Source organism: Pseudophryne corroboree, chromosome 5, assembly GCF_028390025.1.
Source record: "Pseudophryne corroboree isolate aPseCor3 chromosome 5, aPseCor3.hap2, whole genome shotgun sequence".
Classification (NCBI taxonomy): domain Eukaryota; kingdom Metazoa; phylum Chordata; class Amphibia; order Anura; family Myobatrachidae; genus Pseudophryne; species Pseudophryne corroboree.
In genome coordinates this window covers 608355857-608378727 of record NC_086448.1, presented here as the reverse complement: position 1 = coordinate 608378727, position 22871 = coordinate 608355857, and the positions used below count along the sequence as shown (strand labels likewise).

Here is a 22871-nt window from a genome sequence, read left to right as displayed (position 1 = left end):
GTGGAGAGTTGTTGGAGCGACTCTTTCTAGCATGCGTTCAAGACGCTGTTAAGAAAGATCACTCAAAACATAGTAAGACTATAAAAATAAAATAATAAAAGCTTAGGGCTGCCTTAAAAGCAGCCCTGTGACCATGGTCCGGCTCCTGCCGCACCAAACAAAAAACTGATTTGACTGAGTCAGTGGGCGGGATTATATGGATGAGCCCGATGCATCCTGGGAGGCTAGAAAGCTTGTGACTATTTGGTGCCATTTCCGCTGTCACTCTGGCATATCCCAATGTTATCCTGTGGACCCAGCCGGAGAAATGTGTGTTTTTTGTGCATGTGATATATCGCATGCGATGTATCACAGGGAAGTTTGACTGGCACTCTCAGGACACTCCCAGCCCCTGTAGCCCTCTATCCAGCCCATCAGATATATCTCATGGTACAATTGTATGCCGTATGATATATTGCATGTGATGTATAGCTTCATCAATCACATGCGATATATCTTATGCAAAAATAGCACAGAAGTACCAAATCGTATGGAATCACTCCCGGGAATGTCCCGGGGGAGTTCAAGGGAAATTACATCCAACTTCAGCCTCAGACATATCGTTGTAGTGTACGGGGCCCTTTAGATTTGGGTGGGGTGTGTTCAAACTGAAATCTAAATTGCAGTGTGAAAATAAAGCAGCCAGTATTTACTCTGCACAGAAACAAAATAACCCACCCAAATCTAACTCATTCTGCAAATGTTATATCTGCCACACCTGCAGTGCACATGGGCCCTCATTCCGAGTCGTTCGCTCGGTAATTTTCTTCGCATCGCAGCGTTTTTCTGCTTAGTACGCATGCGCAATGTTCGCACTGCGACTGCGCCAAGTAATTTTGCTATGAAGATAGTTTTTTTACTCACGGCTTTTTCTTCGCTCCGGCGATCGTAATGTGATTGACAGGAAATGAGTGTTACTGGGCGTAAACACGGCGTTTTATGGGCGTGTGGATAAAAACGCTACCGTTTCCGGAAAAAACGCGGGAGTGGCTGGAGAAACGGGGGAGTGTCTGGGCGAACGCTGGGTGTGTTTGTGACGTCAAACCAGGAACGACAAGCACTGAACTGATCGCAGATGCCGAGTAAGTCTGAAGCTACTCTGAAACTGCTAAGTAGTTTGTAATCGCAATATTGCGAATACATCGTTCGCAATTTTAAGAAGCTAAGATTCACTCCCAGTAGGCGGAGGCTTAGCGTGTGTAACTCTGCTAAAATCGCCTTGCGAGCGAACAACTCGGAATGACCCCCATGGTTTTGCCCAACTGCTAACAAATTTGCTGCTGCGATCAACTCTGAATTACCCCCTATATCGTTTGTCCGGGAGTCCAAGGAAACGTTTGCTGGTCGTCTAATGTGTATCCAGTTTAACATCAGAGCAATATGTAGAGCAAGACCATCTGCCTAATGTGTCAAATAAACATTCAATAAAAATAACAAGTATAAAGTAAAATATAAAGAAAAGATAAGAAGAAGGTAAAGAGGGGTTAAAGTCGAAGAAAAGAAGAAGGGAGGGGATATTAAGCTCAGGACAACAGGGGAACATCTACCTAAAGATTATTAGTTATGCTGTGGGAGAGAGGGAGGACATAAAGATTTTTTTAAAGTCATCATAAGACCCATATTACAGCCAGAGGATCCAAGTTTTGGTGAAATCAGGAGGTTTGTCTATTGAAAAACCTCAAATGTCTTCTATGGACATAAAATACTCAGTGTGGGTAGGGGATTTTTGAGCACTCCAGAGTACTGGAAAAACAGAACGCGCTGCGTTACTGGGATGTCAAAGCAAAGATTACTTGTATTCACTCACGAGGATATGAGAATGGTTAAGAAGCCAGAATGCTGGGTCTACCAGGACCAGGGTTATGAATATTTGTTGGGAAATAGAGATAACCTCAGACCAGAATGTGGATAGCCGGGGACAGTCCCACCATATATTTTGTAAAGACTCTTTGAAGCAGGGACTGAGGTCTCATTTAATATCTTATCCTTTCACAGTGACATGTGGTAAAGGGTGGGGTTGAGGATGCCGCACAAGACTAAGTGAGATTGTATAGGTGTGTAATTAATGTGTGTTGCCAAGAAAACCGACGAACCAGAAAAGCTTCTGGAATTAATCACCATCTACCATTGAACAGAAAAAGGTTCTTGTTTAGGCAGAAAAAAAGGGTGATTGTCGATGGTGCTCCCATGGGTCTATTACATGGGTAATAAAGACAGGAGAGAAAGGAAAAAAGTGACCCTTGTTGGGAGCACTCCCTCTTGGAAACAACTGTGATTGGAATTATGTATAACGTATTTGTTATTTAAAACGTAACCTTTAATTCTTAATGAATAATATAGGAGTACACACAAAGTATGTTTAAAAATTGATTAAATAGTTTGAATCGTAAATTCGGGAATGCAACTGTGAACATAAGGATGAAAAAAACATAATATAAAAGGCAAACGTGCGGTACAAGTTACGGTAAAACCAGAAGATTTGCCCGCCAGGTGTTGATTAATACAATGGGTGCAATAGCCAAGGTATTGCCTTCAAACTTGACCTACAACACCTGGTATTCCTTAGTGGTCAGCCACCTAAGTACTGACCAGGCCCAACACCGTATTGCTTCCAAGATCGGACGAGATTGGGCATGTACGGTGTGGTATGGTAGTAGATTAAAGTTGATGAAGCAAAGACCTATAATGGGTATGCAATTGTTAGATCCACCCAAGGCCTGGTAGAATGGGCAAAAAATCTCTTAAAGAAGAGACTGATGTTTAACCATCATTGCACCAAAGTGTATTCCAAATGTATAGGTATACATAGGTTTTAAATCATATGGTCAACCGGTTTTGCCAAAAATAGCCGCCAATATGTTGCTTATACTGTGCTATGCAACATTGATCCCAGAGGATTTTTCACATGTAGTAGGGCAATAATGAACCCTAGTTATTCTGATGACATGCCAGCAAAGTTTGAGAGATATCAAAACATAAATGTGTTGCAAGTATAGGTACTACTGAATATGCAAAAAGATCCTGAGCAATACACCATACTCCCCCTCCCCCTTCACACAGTGTATAGGGCAGGGAATGGAAATGTGCCAGAAATCATGTATTCAGCTGAAACGACAGATTGGCAGGAGTGGATAGAAATTAGGGAATAGATCTCAAAAGACGTGATCTCCACTATCCACACTAAGGCTAACTAATTCATTAGAGCCTGAAATGTCAATTACTGTCTTAATTGCAATCTTTGATAAATAATTATACTTGCAGTAAGAAAGCACACAAATAGTATTGTATATGCTGTATGTCCACAGTGAGTCAAATAAGAGTTATGAAACAAAATGTGAAAAAAGACTCAATTGTCAATGCGAAAAGTAGATTGTTGCTGATTATACGTAATTTCATCAGCAGCCAGAGAGTAACACTGAAAAAGTGTCACAATTTGTTTCTGTATATCTGGCAACTAAAAGCAGCAAATTGCAATGAAAAGATTGAATATAGTTGATAGAAAAAAGTGCCTTATTATAAAAACGGCATGGATTTGCCCGAATGAGACTGATGCACACAGTGTTTAATTACAATTGTGCGTGGCTGGAGAGCGGGAGACAAAGTGAAAATGCAGGATATATCTGAAGAAATACTTGCGAACGCCTGTGCGTGTGTCCTGCTAGTTTGATACCGCTGACAGCTCGGCGTGATGAGCTGTGTGTCTGAGCGGCTCCACTGGTCTCCTCTCCTGCCGCTGACAGCTCGGCGTGATGAGCTGTGTGTCTGAGCGGCTCCACTGGTCTCCTCTCCTGCCGGTCTCTTGGTCACGTGAGCGCACTCACCGTGACCCCGTTCACCTCCCAACGTACGTTTTCACAGAAAGCTTGTTCACGGGTAGTGTGAACAAGCTTTCTGTGAAACGTACGTTGGGAGGTGAACGGGGTCACGGTGAGTGCGCTCACGTGACCAAGAGACCGGCAGGAGAGGAGACCAGTGGAGCCGCTCAGACACACAGCTCATCACGCCGAGCTGTCAGCGGCAGGAGAGGAGACCAGTGGAGCCGCTCAGACACACAGCTCATCACGCCGAGCTGTCAGCGGTATCAAACTAGCAGGACACACGCACAGGCGTTCGCAAGTATTTCTTCAGATATATCCTGCATTTTCACTTTGTCTCCCGCTCTCCAGCCACGCACAATTGTAATTAAACACTGTGTGCATCAGTCTCATTCGGGCAAATCCATGCCGTTTTTATAATAAGGCACTTTTTTCTATCAACTATATTCAATCTTTTCATTGCAATTTGCTGCTTTTAGTTGCCAGATAGCAGGAAATTTTTTAGCAGTTGGGCAAAACCATGTGCACTGCAGGGAAGGCAAATATAACATGTGCAGAAAGAGATAGATTTGGGTGTGGTGTGTTCAATCTGCAATCTAAATTGCAGTTTAAAAATAAAGCATCCAGTATTTACCCTGCACAGAAACAAAATAACCCACCCAAATCTAACTCTCTCTGCACATGTTATGTTTGCCTCCCCTGCAGTGCACATGGTTTTGCCCAACTGCTAAAAAATTTCCTGCTGCGATCAACTTGGAATTACCCCCATTGTCCTCTAAATTTTACGTGGTGGTGGACTCGAGTCTTGAACCCTTAATTCGAATCGGTGGAGGCACGGGAAAGAAACCTTTCAAGGTTCAACATAGGGAAAGGTGTTCAGGTGAGTGCCGTCCATAAGGGAAAAGACGAGGTCTATCATATATCTGTTGGGTATACACACAAAGAGTGAAAGAAACCTTTTGATGCACGCATTTTATTGATAAAAGGTCAGTCTTGGGATACCAGCCTATCGTATGAAGAGAGTATAAAGTATGGTCTAAGACTCTAACTGATGTGGCTTTTAGTTCTTCTACTCAGTAATCTTCTACAACAGGACGTTCAGGTGGATATCTCGGAGACTGACATTTGGCTATTCTAGCAGCGCTTGTGGACCACTCTATTGTTTGGTTGTGGGTGATCACAAGGAGATTGACAGGAAGAGGGCGTTTATGGGTGTCAACTGAGCCTTTTTAGGGAGTGTTTGGAAAAACGCAGGCGTGTCCAAGCATTTGCAGGGAAGGTGTGTGTTGTCAAATCTGGTCCTGAACAGGCTGATGTAATCGCAGTGGCTGAGTAAGTCCTGGGCTGCGCAGAGACTGCACAAAATCAGTTTGTGAAGCTCTGTTACTCAAGCGATCGCACACTTGCACAGTGAAAATAATCAGCAAAAAAATCTGATCGCAGGGCTGCAAAAATCGCTGCCCAGTGATCAGGTCTGAATTAGGCCCATATATATATATATATATATATATATATTGCATTTACATGATATGGGATGATATGGGCCTAAATGAGACCTGGTCGCAAAAGCAAAATCTTTCTCTAATAGGCAAAACCATGTGCACTGCAGGTGGGGCAGATATAACATGTGCAGAGAGAGTTACATTTCGGTGGGTTATATTGTTTCTGTGCAGGGTAAATACTGGATACTGGCTGCTTCATTTTTGACACTGCAATTTAGATTTCAGTTTGAACAACCCCCACCCATTAGAGAAAAAGATTGCTGTTGCGATCAGGTCTGAATTAGGCCCTATAGCACGTCTCTTACCATGAAATTAGGATCCAGGAATCACTTTTATAAACCAAGTGAGTCCGAGGGACGCACTCCCAACAGCCAATCACAACCTAATGGCATATCTTGCAAGGCTACGCCCCTTGTGAGTCCACACCCCTTATTGCCGTTTCCCTATCACAGTGCCCCCCTTGTCATTTTATTCTGGATCCACCCCTGTTTCTGGGTACAGGAGGCGGCTAGCGTTGCTGTTAAGATGTTTGCTGTTATGCGAGTAGATTGGTGGTTAGAGGAGGGATAGGGAAACACACACAGCACTCGTCGCCTGCTGTGAAGGATAATGTCCTAGCTATGTGAGTCCTAGATCGGTGGCTTAGGTAGGGGTTGGGACGGGGACACAACATCTTGGGGCACTGTACATCCATCTTACTGGGGTTCCCTCCTCCAAAATATATCAACCCTGGCCCCACCATCTAATTTATGCACTCTAAGTTTTAACCCATTCACTGCAACAGCTGCTCACCACAACCAGGCTCCCATATATAAACATCCAATGCAAAATTAAATTAAGTAAAAATAGACTGACTTGATTTACCAAACTACAGTCTTAATGCAGTGCTGCTTAGTGGGGCTGCTTCCTGTAATAGACGCAGCAAGTGCAGGTTCTTCTTGCTCTGCTGCCAGCTCCTCTTCTTAGATGGCCCGGGTCGCTGCAACAGTAACAAGCAGAAAGGCTGGCACAACGACATGCGCAATGACTTTGCAACATCATTCAACAACAATGCGGCAAGGGTCCCCGGGAGTTTGGACCGTACAAAGCGAAAATGTGTTTTCTGTTGCCGGCTTAGTTAATTTGTGGGTAGCCAGCTCTGTTAATTAAAAAATTACTATTAGGCACTGCAGCCCCATTTCTGTACCCATGATCCTCTGAGCCCCTCTATCCCTTGGGGCCCTGTACGGATGTCCCCTTTGCCTCCCCCCTCTGTCGCCGGGCCTACACACACACTCCTCCCTCTCCCCCCTCTCCCTCCCCCCTGTGGAGGAGAGGAATGATGAGGAGGAATGAGGTGTAGGGGCTCTACCAGGCATAATGTGTATAAGGGGCTCTTCTGTGGTGTAACGTGTATAAGGGGACTACTGTGTGGTGTAATGTGACTAACGGACACTACTGTGCGGTGTAATATAAATTGGTACTATTTTGTGGCCACACCCCTTTCCACAAAGCCACACCCCTATATTTTTTAACCAATTTTACTTATGGGGGAGGGGGGCACCAATTCTCTTTCTTGCACAGGGCACCAAAATGTCTAGTTACAGCTCTGAGCCAGACAGTGAATGGCTGTCACCATGCTGCTTGGTGGATGGCTGGAGCTATCCACCAATAAGAGTGCAGCATTCTCTACCTGCCTCCCAGCCTGCAGCTAGACAGTGAATGGCTGTCACCATGCTGCTTGGTGGATGGCTGGAGCTATCCACCAATAAGAGTGCAGCATTCTCTACCTGCCTCCCAGCCTGCAGCTAGACAGTGAATGGCTGTCAGCACGCTGATTGGTGGATGGTTGGAGTTTTCCACCAATCAGAGTGTTTATAGCAATTCACTACTTGGAAGCATGTGGGGAGATGGCACTGGACTGCCAGAGGGGTAAGTTATTATTATTATTTTAATGTATTCCTGTGAATGCAAGGGTAGGGGCCTCAGTGCACTGCTTTGCCCAGGGCCTGCAGTGCTGTTAAGATGGCCTTGCGCAATACTGCATATTCACCCCCCCCCCCCCCCCGACGCCTATGTAATAAAGGAACTGCAAAAAGGGGCATGGTCAAGCCGCACAGTAGCACAAGTTTATTCACATTACACCACATAGTAGTGTACCTTATTCATGTAATGACAAATATAAGTGCCCCTTATACACAAAGCCCACAGTAGTGGCACCCCTAATACACATAAGGCCCACAGTAGTAGTGCCCATTATGTAATGCCCACTGTAGTGGTAGTGCCCCTTATGTAGTGCCCATAGTGTTAGTGCCCCTATTCATAGCCTATAGTAGTAGTGCCCCTTATGTCCCCAGAAGTGATACCCCTTAAGTAGCGCCCACTATGCAGTGCCCTCATTAGTATTTCCCCATATAGTATTGTCCCCAGTAGTTATTCCTCCAGTAGTAGTGCCGCTTACACACATAAAAATCCAAAACACAATACTTACCTTAAGCCCCACTCCTGTGTCCGGCCGCTGCTGTCCATCTGGCCACCCACTCCTCAGAACTATGGGAGAGACGTCATGACGTCTCTCCCATAGTGCACACCATGAGAGACAGAAGCTGGATCTCAGGTGTGAGCTCCAGCCTCAGGCTGCCTCTGTTGGGAAGGAGCCCGGCGCTCACTGGTAACAAAATCTCAGCGGGCACCCGGCATCTCCCTGTGACTCTGGGCAAACTTCGCGGGTTAGGTGGGTCGGAGGAGGTGGAACCTGTTCAGTCTCCAAATGGAACTGACGAAATGCAGTTCCACCCTGTTCCGGCTCACTTTAACCCCTGGTGAAGCCATCTTTAGATAGTGTTACCCTATAAAAGCCTATGGGCTTCTATTTGCATTTCCCCTTGAGAGGGATCCAATCACATTCCTCCCAGCACGTCCTGCAGTACATGCATACATGGGGTGGTCTTCAGGTGGCCGGCTGTCGAGATACCGGCGCACATTATACCGGCGCCGGACTCCCGACAGCCGGCATACCGGCACTTTTTCTCCCTCTTGGGGGTCCTCAACCCCCCTGGAGGGAGAATAAATAGCGTGGCGCACCACCGTGCCCACAGCGTGGCAAGCGCAGCGAGCCCGCAAGGGGCTCATTTGCGCTCGCCATGCTGTCGGTATGCCAGCGGTCGGGCTTCCGGCGCCGGCATGATGGTCGCAGGGAGCCCGGCCACCAGCATACCCTACTACACCTGCATACATGCGCATTAGGACTCCCAGGTCCTCAACACAGAAGCCCTTCAATCGCAAAGGACAGCTTTTTTTTTTTTCAAATAATTTTTATTGACAGGTGGTTACAATAACAGAATACAATAACAGATGCACGTAGTACAAAACAGCCTGAGTAGGCGCATAGATTAGTGATACTCCACCACAATTCACCAATACTATGATGTGTATTTTAAAATAAACAAACAAACAAACATACAAAAATATTAACATAAAGCCATATCAGATCATATAGGAATCAAATAGAGACAGTCATGTAGGTTTAGACAAGAGTCAGAAAGGAGCAGTAGAGTCAAGAGTCTCCAAAATATACCATCTAGTATCTTGAAAGCATTTTCGCAAAGCGGCCTTGACTATCGGGGGGAGGGTTAGAACATATGGCAACCAAATCTGGAAGTGTTTTTCAGTTAGCTTATCTTTCTGTAATGTGGTGTTGGTCCAATCTAATTGAAAAAGATGAGAAATTCTAGGATATAGCAGTGAGATAGGGACTGGGTCAGTGGAGATCCATTGAGAAAGGATCGTTTTCTTTGCTGCAGCAGCCAGTTTGATTAATGAGATGCGATTACCTTTAGTTAATGTGTCGGGGGGGCTGGGTAAATACCCCAGAACACCCAGGTTTTAGTTACGGTAAACTGTGTTTTCAACTCTGTAGTGATGAATGATTGGAGTGCCTGCCATAAAACCTGCACCTAAGGACAGTACCAGAGGCAATGGACTAGACCTGCATCTGGAGAAGTACACTTGAACAGTGGGATGAGGGGGCAGCTCAATCTAGGAGTGACGTATGCTCTGTGTAATATTTTCTGATGCATCTCCGTATATGTGACTGAGCCTAGTGTTTTATCTAAATAGCTGTTGGCATCTAGAATAGATCTTAAAGTAAGATCCGGAAATTCCCTTGTCCATTTCAGCAAGCCCACCGTGCCAGAGTCTTTATTCAATAAGGGACGGGAATGTGTGTGTATGAATGCTATTGAGAAGTGTCCTTTCGGTTCAAGTCGAGCAGATCTGTCTAAGGTATTAGAAGTATCTTGGGAGGATAAGAGAGACAATAGTTTTTGTACATAGCTACACGCCTGGAGGAAGGGGAATAATGGTATTAATAAGGTCGGGAAACGTTCTATGATCTGTGAATGTGTGAGTAGAGTTAAACTTTGGGTATCTAGGAAGTGATGTACATATTTCAGTCCTCCCTCGTACCAATTGCGGAATATTGGGGAGGTAGTATGTAGCGTGAAGTCAGGGTTACCCCAGAGAGGTAAAAAGAGTGATATCTGGTTTGAGAGCTTTAATTGAGAGCGAATCAACCTCCAAGCAGCACAGGCAGAAGAGAGAAGCACATTATCCTTTATATAATCAGGCATGGAATTCGGAGGGGTGTGTAACAAGGACGTCAGGTTCCAGGTGGGTATAAAGGATTGTTCCAAGTGTGCATTGGTGTATATATTTTGTCCACCAACCCAGTCCAGGGCAATTCTATAATTAGCTGCCAGTGCGTATGCACGAAGGCATGGTAGGTTAGACCACCAAGTGATCGCGGTTGTCGCAATTTGAATAATAAAAATCGTGGGCGTTTACCCGCCCAGATAAATTTAGTCAGCGCCTTGTCTAATTGAACAAATATGCTTTTAGGTGGGATCAGCGGAAGCATTTGTAGCACGTATAAGAGGCGTGGGAAGCTGATCATCTTATACAAGTGACTTCTGCCTGTGTACGTTAGCGGGAGATGGGCCCATCTGGAAAAATCTGCGTAAGTCCTAGCAAGTAGCGGAGAGAAATTGAGGGAATATAATTTGGAAGGGTGATCAGGAATTACAATACCTAAATAAGTGAAACAGTTATTCGTTGCCCAATGGAATGGAAAGGTGTCTCCCCACCCCAGTTTGGCTGTAGGGAAGAAGGCTAGCGCCTCCGTTTTTGAATAATTGATCTTGAATCCAGACACTGCTTCAAAAGAGTTAAGTATATTGAGTAAATGCGGCAAGGCCTCATGAGGATTGCCAAAATAGAGCAATATGTCATCCGCAAATGCAGAGAATTTAAGTTCATGGTTAGCTAATTTAATACCTCGCCATCTCTTCTCCTTTAAAAAATGTCTGAGGAGGGGGTCCAAAGCTAGGTTAAATAAGAGAGGAGACAGAGGACAGCCCTGTCTGGTCCCGCGATGTAATGGGAAGAGTCTGGAGTTATGGGCATTGATTGTCAAAAAGGCTTGGGAGTTTTGATAAAGAGTACGAAATACATGTAAAAAGGCAGGACCAAAATTCTGGTGTCTAAGTATCCTATTAATATGAGCCCAAGATACTCGGTCAAAGGCCTTGTCTGCATCACAACTGAGGACTATGTTCCCCACCTCCGGTGATCCATGAGATTTGATCATGGCCGCTAATAAAGAGCGGACATTGAGCACAGAGTGTCTATTACGTAAAAATCCTGTTTGTGCAGGGTGTAGCAATGCGGGCAGTATCAACTGAAGGCGGGAAGCAAGGATCTTCGTAAAAATTTTGAAGTCTTGGTTCAATAGCGAGATGGGCCTATAGGATGAGACCAGAGTATGATCTTTGTTCGGTTTGGGTATTACAATAACTCTAGCCGTGTTAAAATTAGGCGGAGCCGGACCGCCAGTCAGAATTGAGTTATAGAGATCACCTAAGTGTCTTTTAACGTGTGGTAGGAGTATTTTATAATAGGCTGCCGATAGACCGTCTGGGTCTGGAGACTTCCCATTGGGGAGGGATTTTATGGCGAATTCCAACTCCTCATCTGTAATGGGAGTGGTGAGGAGTGTTCTATCAGCATCACTAAGAGTAGGGAGTTCAGCCCGTATTAGGAAGTCTACACCCATATCAGGTTGATCAGGTGGTGCTGTATACAGATTTTCGAAGAAGTTCAGGAAGCTGTTACTAATAGCTGTTTGGGTCAGTGAAGGCATAGTGTGGGTATCTCGAACTGAGGAGATATGTTTGGGGGTGACGTGGGTCTTTACCATGTTAGCTAGCAGTTTCCCTGGTCTGTTACCCCAATGGAAATATGTATTAGTTTGAAAGGAGAGGGATAACTTCGCTTGTTCTGCGCAAAGAGTGTCATGAACTAATTTGGCGTCCTTATATATTAACCTATTAGGTTCAGAAGGAGAGGCCAATAGTCGTGACTATGTCGTGGCTACTTGAAGGGAAGCTGCGGTCATCCTCTCCCTAAATAGTTTTTTCTTCGTGACAACATAAGACAGTATATGGCCTCTAAGAACAGGCTTAGAAGCCTGCCAGAAAAGATTTATGTCATTTATATGTACTGCGTTATCTTGTGCATAGTTTAGAAAGGACTGAGACAGATAAAGCTTAAAGTCCTCTGAAGTGGCCAAGTATTCTGGTAAGCGCCAGTTGTAAGAGAATGTGCGGGGTGTGGACAGAGTGATCGTCAAGGAGATAGGGGCATGGTCAGATAATAGGATATTAGCTATGGTGGAATCCTCTACTCTGTGAATTAAGGAAGCCGATATCAGCCAGTAGTCTAATCTAGAGAATGTTTTGTGTGGGAGGGAGAAGAAGGAGTAATTCCCTAGAATCAGGATGTATGAACCTCCAGGGGTCAAGAAGTTGTAGGGAGTCTAGCATTAATGAAAGTGTGGGTGGTGCGGACCTGCTCAAGCCCAGCTGTCTGGGACCACCTGACACATCCAACAAAGGGTCAAAAACAACATTAAGATCGCCTCCCAAAATCAGAGAGCCCTCTAGCCAGCCCTGTAAAGTAACAAAAAGGTCTGAGAAGAAGGATGCGTTTGGCCCCGTAGGGGTGTAGATACATGCTAAAGTAAATCGTTCACCTTCAATATCCATCTTCAGCAACAAGAACCGACCTTCTGGATCTATCCATTCTTCCCTTATTTCGTAATGTAGTGACTTACGGAAGAGTAGCAGTACCCCTCGCGTCTTGGTGGTATATGAGGCACTTCGGAAGTCACCGACCCAGGCATCCCTGAGTCTATTCGGGTCTGAGAGACGCCAGTGCGTCTCTTGTAGAAACACCACGTCAGGGTGAAATTTTTTAAGATGATTTAAAATTTTCTCACTCTTAATTGGTGTGTTCAGGCCCTCCACGTTCCACGAGACCAATTTGAGCGATGTCTTTGAGCCATCTATGGATGTCTCAGCAGATCGTGGGTCTGTCATTATCCAATACCCAGTCTAATGGAATTCGGAGGGAGAAGCCACAACAGAGAGTCCAACCCCCGGTCCCAGCGAGCGGGGGAAGGATGGAAGAGGCGTAACATGGCAATATGTGGAGGAGCAGTAAGATAATAATGATGTACTACAATACATATAAACTTTGATAACAAAAACAGCGCAAGCCACCAGTCAAAGCTTTTTTGAAATATCTGAACCCAAGAGGATAGTTCAAGGAACCATCTATATGTAACTGAAACATTAATTAGAATAGAGAAGAGGAAAAAGAAAAGAGTAGACAGAGAGGGTGGAAAAGCGATCTCCTCCCATCCCCGTCCCAGCATCAGATATGAGATAAACTCATTTAACAACAACAATACTAGCCAACTATATAAAGTCAGTAACGTGTCGGCCATTAGAAAAATAAGATTTTACTCACCGGTAAATCTATTTCTCGTAGTCCGTAGTGGATGCTGGGAACTCCGTAAGGACCATGGGGAATAGCGGCTCCGCAGGAGACTGGGCACAACTAAAGAAAGCTTTAGGTCACCTGGTGTGCACTGGCTCCTCCCACTATGACCCTCCTCCAAGCCTCAGTTAGGACACTGTGCCCGGACGAGCTGACATAATAAGGAAGAATTTTGAATCCCGGGTAAGACTCATACCAGCCACACCAATCACACCGTATAACTCGTGATACTATACCCAGTTAACAGTATGAATATAACTGAGCCTCTCAACAGATGGCTCAACAATAACCCTTTAGTTAGGCAATAACTATATACAAGTATTGCAGACAATCCGCACTTGGGATGGGCGCCCAGCATCCACTACGGACTACGAGAAATAGATTTACCGGTGAGTAAAATCTTATTTTCTCTGACGTCCTAGTGGATGCTGGGAACTCCGTAAGGACCATGGGGATTATACCAAAGCTCCCAAACGGGCGGGAGAGTGCGGATGACTCTGCAGTACCGAATGAGAGAACTCCAGGTCCTCCTCAGCCAGGGTATCAATTTTGTAGAATTTAGCAAACGTGTTTGCCCCTGACCAAGTTGCAGCTCGGCAAAGTTGGAAAGCCGAGACCCCTCGGGCAGCTGCCCAAGATGAGCCCACCTTCCTTGTGGAATGGGCTTTTACAGATTTTGGCTGCGGTAGTCCAGCCGCAGAATGCGCCAGCTGAATTGTGCTACAAATCCAGCGAGCAATAGTCTGCTTAGAAGCAGGAGCACCCAATTTGTTGGGTGCATACAGGATAAACAGCGAGTCAGTTCTCCTGACTCTAGCCGTCCTGGAAACATAATTTTTCAAGGCCCTGACTACGTCCAGTAACTTGGAATCCTCCTAGTCCCTAGTAGCCGCAGGCACTACAATAGGTTGGTTCAAGTGAAAAGCTGATACCACCTTAGGGAGAAACTGGGGACGAGTCCTCAATTCTGCCCTATCCATATGGAAAATCAGATAAGGACTTTTATATGACAAAGCCGCCAATTCTGATACACGCCTGGCCGAAGCCAAGGCCAATAACATGACCACTTTCCGCGTGAGATATTTTAGATCCACGGTTTTTAGTGGCTCACACCAATGTGATTTTAAGAAACTCAACACCACGTTGAGAACCCAAGGTGCCACTGGAGGCACAACCGGGGGCTGAATATGCAGCACTCCTTTTACAATGTCTGAACTTCAGGTACTGAAGCTAGTTCTTTCTGGAAGAAAATCGACAGAGCCGAGATCTGTATCTTAATGGAGCCTAATTTTAGGCCCATAGACACTCCTGCTTGTAGGAAATGCAGAAATCGACCTAGTTGAAATTCCTCTGTTGGGGCCTTTTTTGGCCTCACACCAAGCAACATATTTCCGCCATATGCGGTGATAATGTTTTGCAGTTACATCTTTCCTGGCTTGAATCAGCGTAGGAATGACTTCCTCCGGAATGCCCTTTTCCTTTAGGATCCGGCGTTCAACCGCCATGCCGTCAAAACGTAGCCGCGGTAAGTCTTGGAACAGACAGGGCCCCTGCTGCCGCAGGTCCTGTCTGAGCGGCAGAGGCCATGGGTCCTCTGATATAATTTCTTGAAGTTCTGGGTACCAAGCTCTTCTTGGCCAATCCGGAACCACGAGTATCGTTCTTACTCCTCGCCTTCCTATTATTCTCAGTACCTTTTGTATGAGAGGCAGAGGGGGGAACACATAAACCGACTGGTACACCCACGGTGTTACCAGAGCGTCCACAGCTATCGCCTGAGGGTCCCTTGACCTGGCGCAATATCTTTTATAGCTTTTTGTTGAGGCGGGACGCCATCATGTCCACCTGTGGCCTTTCCCAATGGTGTACAATCCTTTGGAAGACTTCTGGATGAAATCCCCACTCTCCCGGGTGGAGGTCGTGTCTGCTGAGAAGATCTGCTTCCCAGTCGTCCACTCCGGGAATGAACACTGCTGACAGTGCTAACACATGATTTTCCGCCCATCGGAGAATCCTTGTGGCTTCTGCCATCGCCATCCTGCTTCTTGTGCCGCCCCGTTGGTTTACATGGGCGACCGCCGTGATGTTGTCTGATTGGATCAGTACCGGCTGGTTTTGAAGCAGAGGCCTTGCCTGACTCAGGGCATTGTAAATGGCCCTCAGTTCCAGAATATTTATGTGTAGGGAAGTCACCTGACTTGACCAAAGTCCCTGGAAGTTTCTTCCCTGTGTGACTGCCCCCCAGCCTCAAAGGCTGGCATCCATGGTCACTAGGACCTAGTCCTGTATGCCGAACCTGCGGCCCTCTTGAAGATGGGCACTCTGCAGCCACCACAGTAGAGATACCCTGGTCCTTGAAGACAGGGTTATCAGCCGATGCATCTGAAGATGTGATCCGGACCACTTGTCCAACAGGTCCCACTGAAAAGTTCTTGCATGGAACCTGCCGAATGGGATTGCTTCGTAGGAAGCTACCATTTTTCCCAGGACTCGCGTGCAATGATGCACCGATACCTGTTTTGGCTTCAGGAGGTCTCTGACTAGAGATGACAGCTCCTTGGCTTTCTCCTCCGGGAGAAACACTTATTTCTGTTCTGTGTCCAGAACCAGCCCCAGGAACAGTAGACGTGTCGTAGGAACCAGCTGTGACTTTGGACTGTTTAGAATCCAACCGTGCTGTTGTAGCACTTTCCAAAATAGTGCTACCCCGACTAGCAACTGCTCCTTGGACCTTGCCCTTATAAGGAGATTGTCCAAGTACGGGATAATTAAAACTCCCTTTTTTCGAAGGAGTATCATCATTTCGGCCATTACCTTGGTAAACACCCTTGGTGCCATGTACAGTCCAAACGGCAGTGTCTGGACTTGGTAATGGTAATACTGTACCACAAATCTGAGGTACTCCTGGCGAGGATGGTAAATGGGGACATGCAGGTAAGCATCCTTGATGTCCCGGGATCCCATGTAATCCCCCTCGTCCAGGCTTGCAATAACCGCCCTGAGCGATTCCATCTTGAACTTGAATTTTTTTATGTACCCCAAACCGTGTGGAATAGTAACCCCGTCCTTGTTGAAGTAGGGGCACCTTGAGTATTACCTGCTGGGAATACAGCTTATTAATTGCCTCTAGCGCAGCCTCCCTGCCTGAGGGAGTTGTCGGCAAGGCATATTTGAGGAAACGGCGGGGGGGGAGACATCTCGAATTCCAGCTTGTACCCCTGAAATACTACTTGAATGAAACAGGGATCCACCTGTGAGCGAGCCCACTGATCTCTGAAATTTTTGAGACGGCCCCCCACCGTACCTGGCTACACATGTGGAGCCCCCGCGTCATGCTGTGGACTCAGAGGAAGCGAGAGAAGAATTTTGATTCTGGGAACAGGCTGACTGGTGCAGCTTTTTCCCTCTTCCCATGTCTCTGTACAGAAAGGAAGCGCCTTTGACCCGCTTGCTTTTCTGAAGCCGAAAGGACTGTACCTGATAATACAGTGCTTTCTTAGTCTGTGAGGAAACCTGAGGTAAAAATATTTCTTCCCAGCTGTTGCTGTGGATACGAGGTCCCAGAGACCATCCCCAAATAATTCCTCACCCTTATAAGGCAGAATCTCTATGCGCCTTTTAAAGTCAGCATCACCTGTCCAGTGACAGGTCTCTAATACCCTCCTGACAGAATGGACACTACATTCATTTTGGATGCCAGCCGGCAAAATATCCCTCTGTGCATCCCTCATATATAAGACGACGTCTTTAATATGTTCTCATGTTTGACAGGGTCACCGACCACGCTGCAGCAGCACGATCTGCAGGTCTCAGTCTAGTACCTGAGTGTGTAAATACAGACTTCAGGATAGCCTCCTGCTTTTTATCAACAGGTACCTTCAAAGTGGCCGTTCCTAAAATGGCAGTGCCACCTTTTTTGACAACTGTGTGAGCGCCTTATCCACCCTAGGGGATATCTCCCAGCGTAACTTATCCTCTGGCGGGAAAGGGTACGCCATCAGTAACTTTTTAGAAATTACCAGTTTCTTATCGGGGGGAACCCACGCTTTTCACACACTTCATTCATTCATCTGATGGGGGAACAAAACACTGCCTGCTTTTTCTCCCCAACATAAAAACCCATTTTTAGAGGGTTAATGTCAGAAATGTGTAACACATTTTTTTTATTGCCGGGATCAAGTCACGGATGTTCCTAGTGGATTGTGTATATGTCTCAACCTTGTCGACACTGGAGTCAGACTCCGTGTCGACATCTGTGTCTGCCATCTGAGTGAGCGGGCGTTTTTGAGCCCCTGATGGCCTTTGAGACACCTGGGCAGGCGCGGACTGAGAAGCCGGCTGTCCCACAGCTGTTACGTCATCCACCCTTTTATGTAAGGAGTTGACACTGTCGGTTAATACCTTTCACCTAACCATCCACTCTGGTGTCGGCCCCACAGGGGGCGACATCACATTTATCGGCATCTGCTCCGTCACCATATAAGCCTCCTCATTAAACATGTCGACACAGCCGTACCGACACACCGCACACACACAGGGAATGCTCTGACTGAGGACAGGACCCCACAAAGCCCTTTGGGGAGACAGAGAGAGAGTATGCCAGCACACACCAGAGCGCTATATAATGTGGGGATTAACACTATAACTGAGTGAAATTTCCCCAATAGCTGCTTGTATATATTATATTGCGCCTAAATTTAGTGCCCCCCCTCTCTTTTTAACCCTTTGAGCCTGAAAACTACAGGGGAGAGCCTGGGGAGCTTTCTTCCAGCTGCACTGTGAAGAGAAAATGGCGCCAGTGTGTCTGAGGGAGATAGCTCCGCCCCTTTTTCGCGGACTTTTCTCCCGCTTTTTTCTGGATTCTGGCAGGGGTATTTACCACATATATAGCCTCTGGGGCTATATATTGTGGTATTTTTGCCAGCCAAGGTGTTTTTATTGCTGCTCAGGGCGCCCCCCCCAAGCGCCCTGCACCCACAGTGACCGGAGTGTGAAGTGTGTATGAGGAGCAATGGCGCACAGCTGCAGTGCTGTGCGCTACCTTGGTGAAGACTGATGTCTTCTGCCGCCGATTTTCCGGACCTTTTCTTGATTCTGGCTCTGTAAGGGGGACGGCGGCGCGGCTCCGGGACCGAACACCAAGGCTGGGCCTGCGGTCGATCCCTCTGGAGCTAATGGTGTCCAGTAGCCTAAGAAGCCCAAGCTGGCTGCAAGCAGGCAGGTTCGCTTCTTCTCCCCTTAGTCCCTCGCTGCAGTGAGCCTGTTGCCAGCAGGTCTCACTGAAAATAAAAAACCTAATTCTATACTTTCTTTCTAGAAGCTCAGGAGAGCCCCTAGTGTGCATCCAACCTCGGCCGGGCACAAAATCTAACTGAGGCTCGGAGGAGGGTCATAGTGGGAGGAGCCAGTGCACACCAGGTGACCTAAAGCTTTCTTTAGTTGTGCCCAGTCTCCTGCGGAGCCGCTATTCCCCATGGTCCTTACGGAGTTCCCAGCATCCACTAGGACGTCAGAGAAATATAAGAAATGATTTATAATAAAAGGATACTTGACATTTCAGAACATTCAGTCTGCATCATCCATGCGGGAATTTGATCCATGGGTGGCGAAAGATTTGAGAAAGTTCCGGGCAGTTTCAGGGGAATCAAAATAATTTGGTTTGCCTGCGTGGAAGATTCTCAATTTTGCAGGGTATAGGAGTGCAAATCTGATGTTCCGAGAAAAAAGTTCCTTGCATATTGGAGAGAATTCTCTTCGCTGTGAGGAAACTTGAAAGGAGAAGTCCTGAAAGAGAAGAAGCTTGGAGCCCTCGTAGCAGAGGCCGGAACTTTTGCGGTAGGCCTCCATAATTTTCACCTTGTCCAGGTAATTTAACAGCTTGAAAATGACCGGTCTGGGGCGTGATTGGGCAGAGTGGGAGGGTTGCCTCTCAGGGCCGATGCGGTGAACTCGTTCCACTAGATATGAGGTCGGTGAGGAAGGGAGCTCTAGAGTTGTGGGGAGCCAACGGGTGACTAAGTCCATCAAATCTTTTTGCCTGACCGTTTCCGGAAGACCAACAAGGCGTAAATTGTGCCGCGATTGCGATTTTCCAAATCTTCAATTTTATCGTTCATAGCTGTTAGAGTGCTATCATGTGTTTGCAGTTGTGATTGGGTTGCTTGTTGGTCGTCTTCTAAGGTAAAGATACGATCTTCGGCCTCTGTTAAACGTTGAGTGTGTTGTGTTATTTGGGCCGCAGCCGAGTTGATGGCCTCTAATAAGGGTGCCAGTTTCGCGTCAAACAAGGGTGATATGATTTCCATAATTTCTCTGGCCTTCTGTACAGCAGATGGGCTAGCTCTGATATCAGCCGGTAATGAATCATCGGTGTCCCTTCCACCCGGTGAGATGGGTGATCGCGGTTGGATTGGGCTCTGATCCTTGTCTTTGGGTGCCGATTTGTTTTTATTTTGAGAATTTTTATTTGTGCGAGGTGTTTTGGCCACATACTTTAGTAGTAATTTTTCTTCAAGCTGGGCACAATGGGAGCGAAGAGGGGTCTTGTCGAGTAAAAGTGATGCAGAAGTGATGTGGGGTATAAGATGGCCAGTAAGTCTATGGGATGCAAGGTTGCAGGAGTGGGGAGAAAGCGCAAGGGAGGCGGCAGGGTGGGCCTATTCGAACCTGTGTGTGGAGTAGCTCTGTCAGGAGTGCGTGAAGCCGGGATAGAGGGCTCACCTGTTGTCGTCGCGGGCGTAGGGCTCAGGCAGCGGCCAGCGCGGTATCTGAGGGGTCCACAACGTAAGGTGGTACTTCACTTCTTACAGGTTCAGGCCGGAGGATGCGGGTATCCCGCGCGCCGTTGGCATCGGCGTATGCTAGGGGCTGCTGGGTGCGATGATGTCGCAAACACTGGAGGCAGCTGGTAGGCCCCAATCTCCCTGGGAGTATCAATCAGGGTACTGCAGCCGCAGTAGAGGCTCAGGGGGGGATGCCGCTAGTCGGGCCCTCGAGGGACACAGTGGCCGATCACGGGCGGTACAGTCCTCCCCGGCGGCTTAAGTAACAGTGCAGGTGAGGAGTGGGGAGAGACGAGAGTACCTCTAGGAGGACCGCAGCACGGGACTCAGCTGACGGTCCGCGATGCAGTGAGGAGGACCGGATAGTGAGCTGCAGCCGCAGCGGGAGGGGGTAGGGTGAGACGCCGCCAGTCAGTCTCTCCGGGGTCACTGTAGGAGGCCGTAGGCAGCCAGGGATCCTCAGACGGGCCGGACTCGGATGGTCGCGAGTCTCAAGATGGCCGCCGCCATACAAAGCACACAGCGTGTGAGGCCTTCAGTGGGCTCGGAAGAGGGGGGAGCGAGCCGGGGATAGCGCCTCTTTGCTCCCAGTTATCTCCGGGACCCGTGGATGTAAAAATGGGGCCCCTGGTCCAGGTATAGCCGGTGTGGGGAGCTATATAAGTGGGCTGGAGGGAGAGCTCTATGTTAAAAGCTGCCGATCCGTTCGGCCTGCCCACCGGAAGTCCTGTCCTATGCAATTTTAATAAATTATGCTTGCGATGAGTAGCGGCAGGCATCGCATGGAAAATGTGATGCACCATACATGCATCCGCCCAATTTACAGTAAAACTGGATGTTTCTCATACAGTTTAATCAGACTGTTTGGTCTAAACCACATGTGATTTGGCCTATACCGCATGGTTTACAAGACACCACATTTGTCACTGTTACGGCTTTTCACCATTCAAACCTCAGCTCTTTAATAGGAGATGAAAACTGCATCCAACGTGTCACATTTTGCAAATTACAAAAAAACTTAGTAATTTACCCCACAGACATTTTAATATATTATATCAAATTTAGTATTTTTCACCACACATATAATTGTTAAAATGATAAGAATATATATTTATATGTAATTAATTCAGATGCCATGTTGATCATCATAAATGACCCTGGATACACTGTTTAATCTTATTTATAGCCATACTAATTGCCTCTGTTAATATTGTTTCCTGAAGGAGCGGCCTCATAGCCACTATTTGCATACAATAATCTTACTGTTATATTTTGCATGTTATACATGTATATGCTCTGCTCTATTTGCTTTACTATCATTATAAAAAATCTAATAAATGCTGAACTATCTATGACTTCAGACCAGGGCGATTGCTGCTACCTGCCACATGATGCAAGATTACTCCAAATATTGTATACTATAAAAATATATTTTGCTATCCCTAACCAATCAACTGGAATAAAGAAACTTTGAGCTCTGAAATTTGCCTTTGCTTAATTAAATATATTGTAACGATAGGAAATCATTTTCCTGGTATAGTTAGTAAAAGCCTCTTGATAGGATAGTGCTCTGGTAAGGACCCACCCGGGACAAAAGCCGGGATGTATTGAGAATGTGGAATACATTCCGCCACTTACCGCATTGACACTTATCGCATATGTACTGACATGCGATTAGTATTGCAATGCGTTAACGGCTGCCGTGCGAAGACTGCTGTGCCGGGTGAGAGGGTGTGCGGGCATCTGTAGCCAATCCCGGGCTCTTCCTACCTGCAGCCGGAAAGACAGCTGTCTGTGTTGCTGGAGGAGAAGGAGGGTTGGGATCCGGGAGCGCGCACAGGTGAGGGGGGGCAGGAGTGATCTGCACTGGGTGGCGGAATGTGGTGGGATGCGGTAAGAAACCCATAGGCTTCTATAGGGTAATGCCAGAAAAAAGCTGGTGATACCCTCTCATCGTTAGGGAAAAAATAAGATTTTACTTACCGGTAAATCTATTTCTCGTAGTCCGTAGTGGATGCTGGGGACTCCGTAAGTACCATGGGAATAGACGGGCTCCGCAGGAGACATGGGCACTTTAAGAAAGAATTTAGATTCTGGTGTGTTCTGGCTCCTCCCTCTCTGTCCCTCCTCCAGACCTCAGTTAGAGAAACTGTGCCCGGAAGAGCTGACAGTACAAGGAAAGGATTTTGATAATCCAGGGCAAGACACATACCAGCCACACCAATCACACCGTATAACTTGTGATAACCTTACCCAGTTAACAGTATGAACAACAACAGAGCATCAGTTCAACCCTGATGCAACTATAACATAACCCTTATTTAAGCAATAACTATATACAAGCATTGCAGAAGAAGTCCGCACTTGGGACGGGCGCCCAGCATCCACTACGGACTACGAGAAATAGATTTACCGGTAAGTAAAATCTTATTTTCTCCTAGTGGATGCTGGGGACTCCGTAAGGACCATGGGGATTATACCAAAGCTCCCAAACGGGCGGGAGAGTGCGGATGACTCTGCAGCACCGATTGAGCAAACACAAGGTCCTCCTCAGCCAGGGTATCAAGGGTATCAAACTTGTAGAACTTTGCAAAACTTGTAGAACTTTGCAAAGCTGTAATGCCGAGACCCCTCGGGCAGCCGCCCAAGAAGAGCCCACCTTCCTCGTGGAATGGGCCTTAACCGATTTAGGCAGCGGCAATCCAGCCGCAGAATGAGACTACTGAATCGTGTTACAGATCCAGCGAGCAATAGTTTGCTTTGAAGCAGGCGCCCCAAGCTTGTTGGAAGCATACAGGATAAACAAAGATTCTGTTTTCCTGACCCTAGCCGTTCTGGCTACATAAACCTTCAAA

General features: G+C 46.8%; 1 protein-coding gene and 1 pseudogene across 1 annotated transcript in view; one reads left to right on the top strand and one right to left on the bottom strand.

The window, feature by feature from the left end:
- The window catches only part of RAB31 (RAB31, member RAS oncogene family), a 123361-nt gene that overhangs the window by 40732 nt on the left and 59758 nt on the right, over positions 1-22871 (top strand). The window lies entirely within an intron of this gene.
- Positions 2580-2698, bottom strand: LOC134931539 (5S ribosomal RNA; annotated as a pseudogene).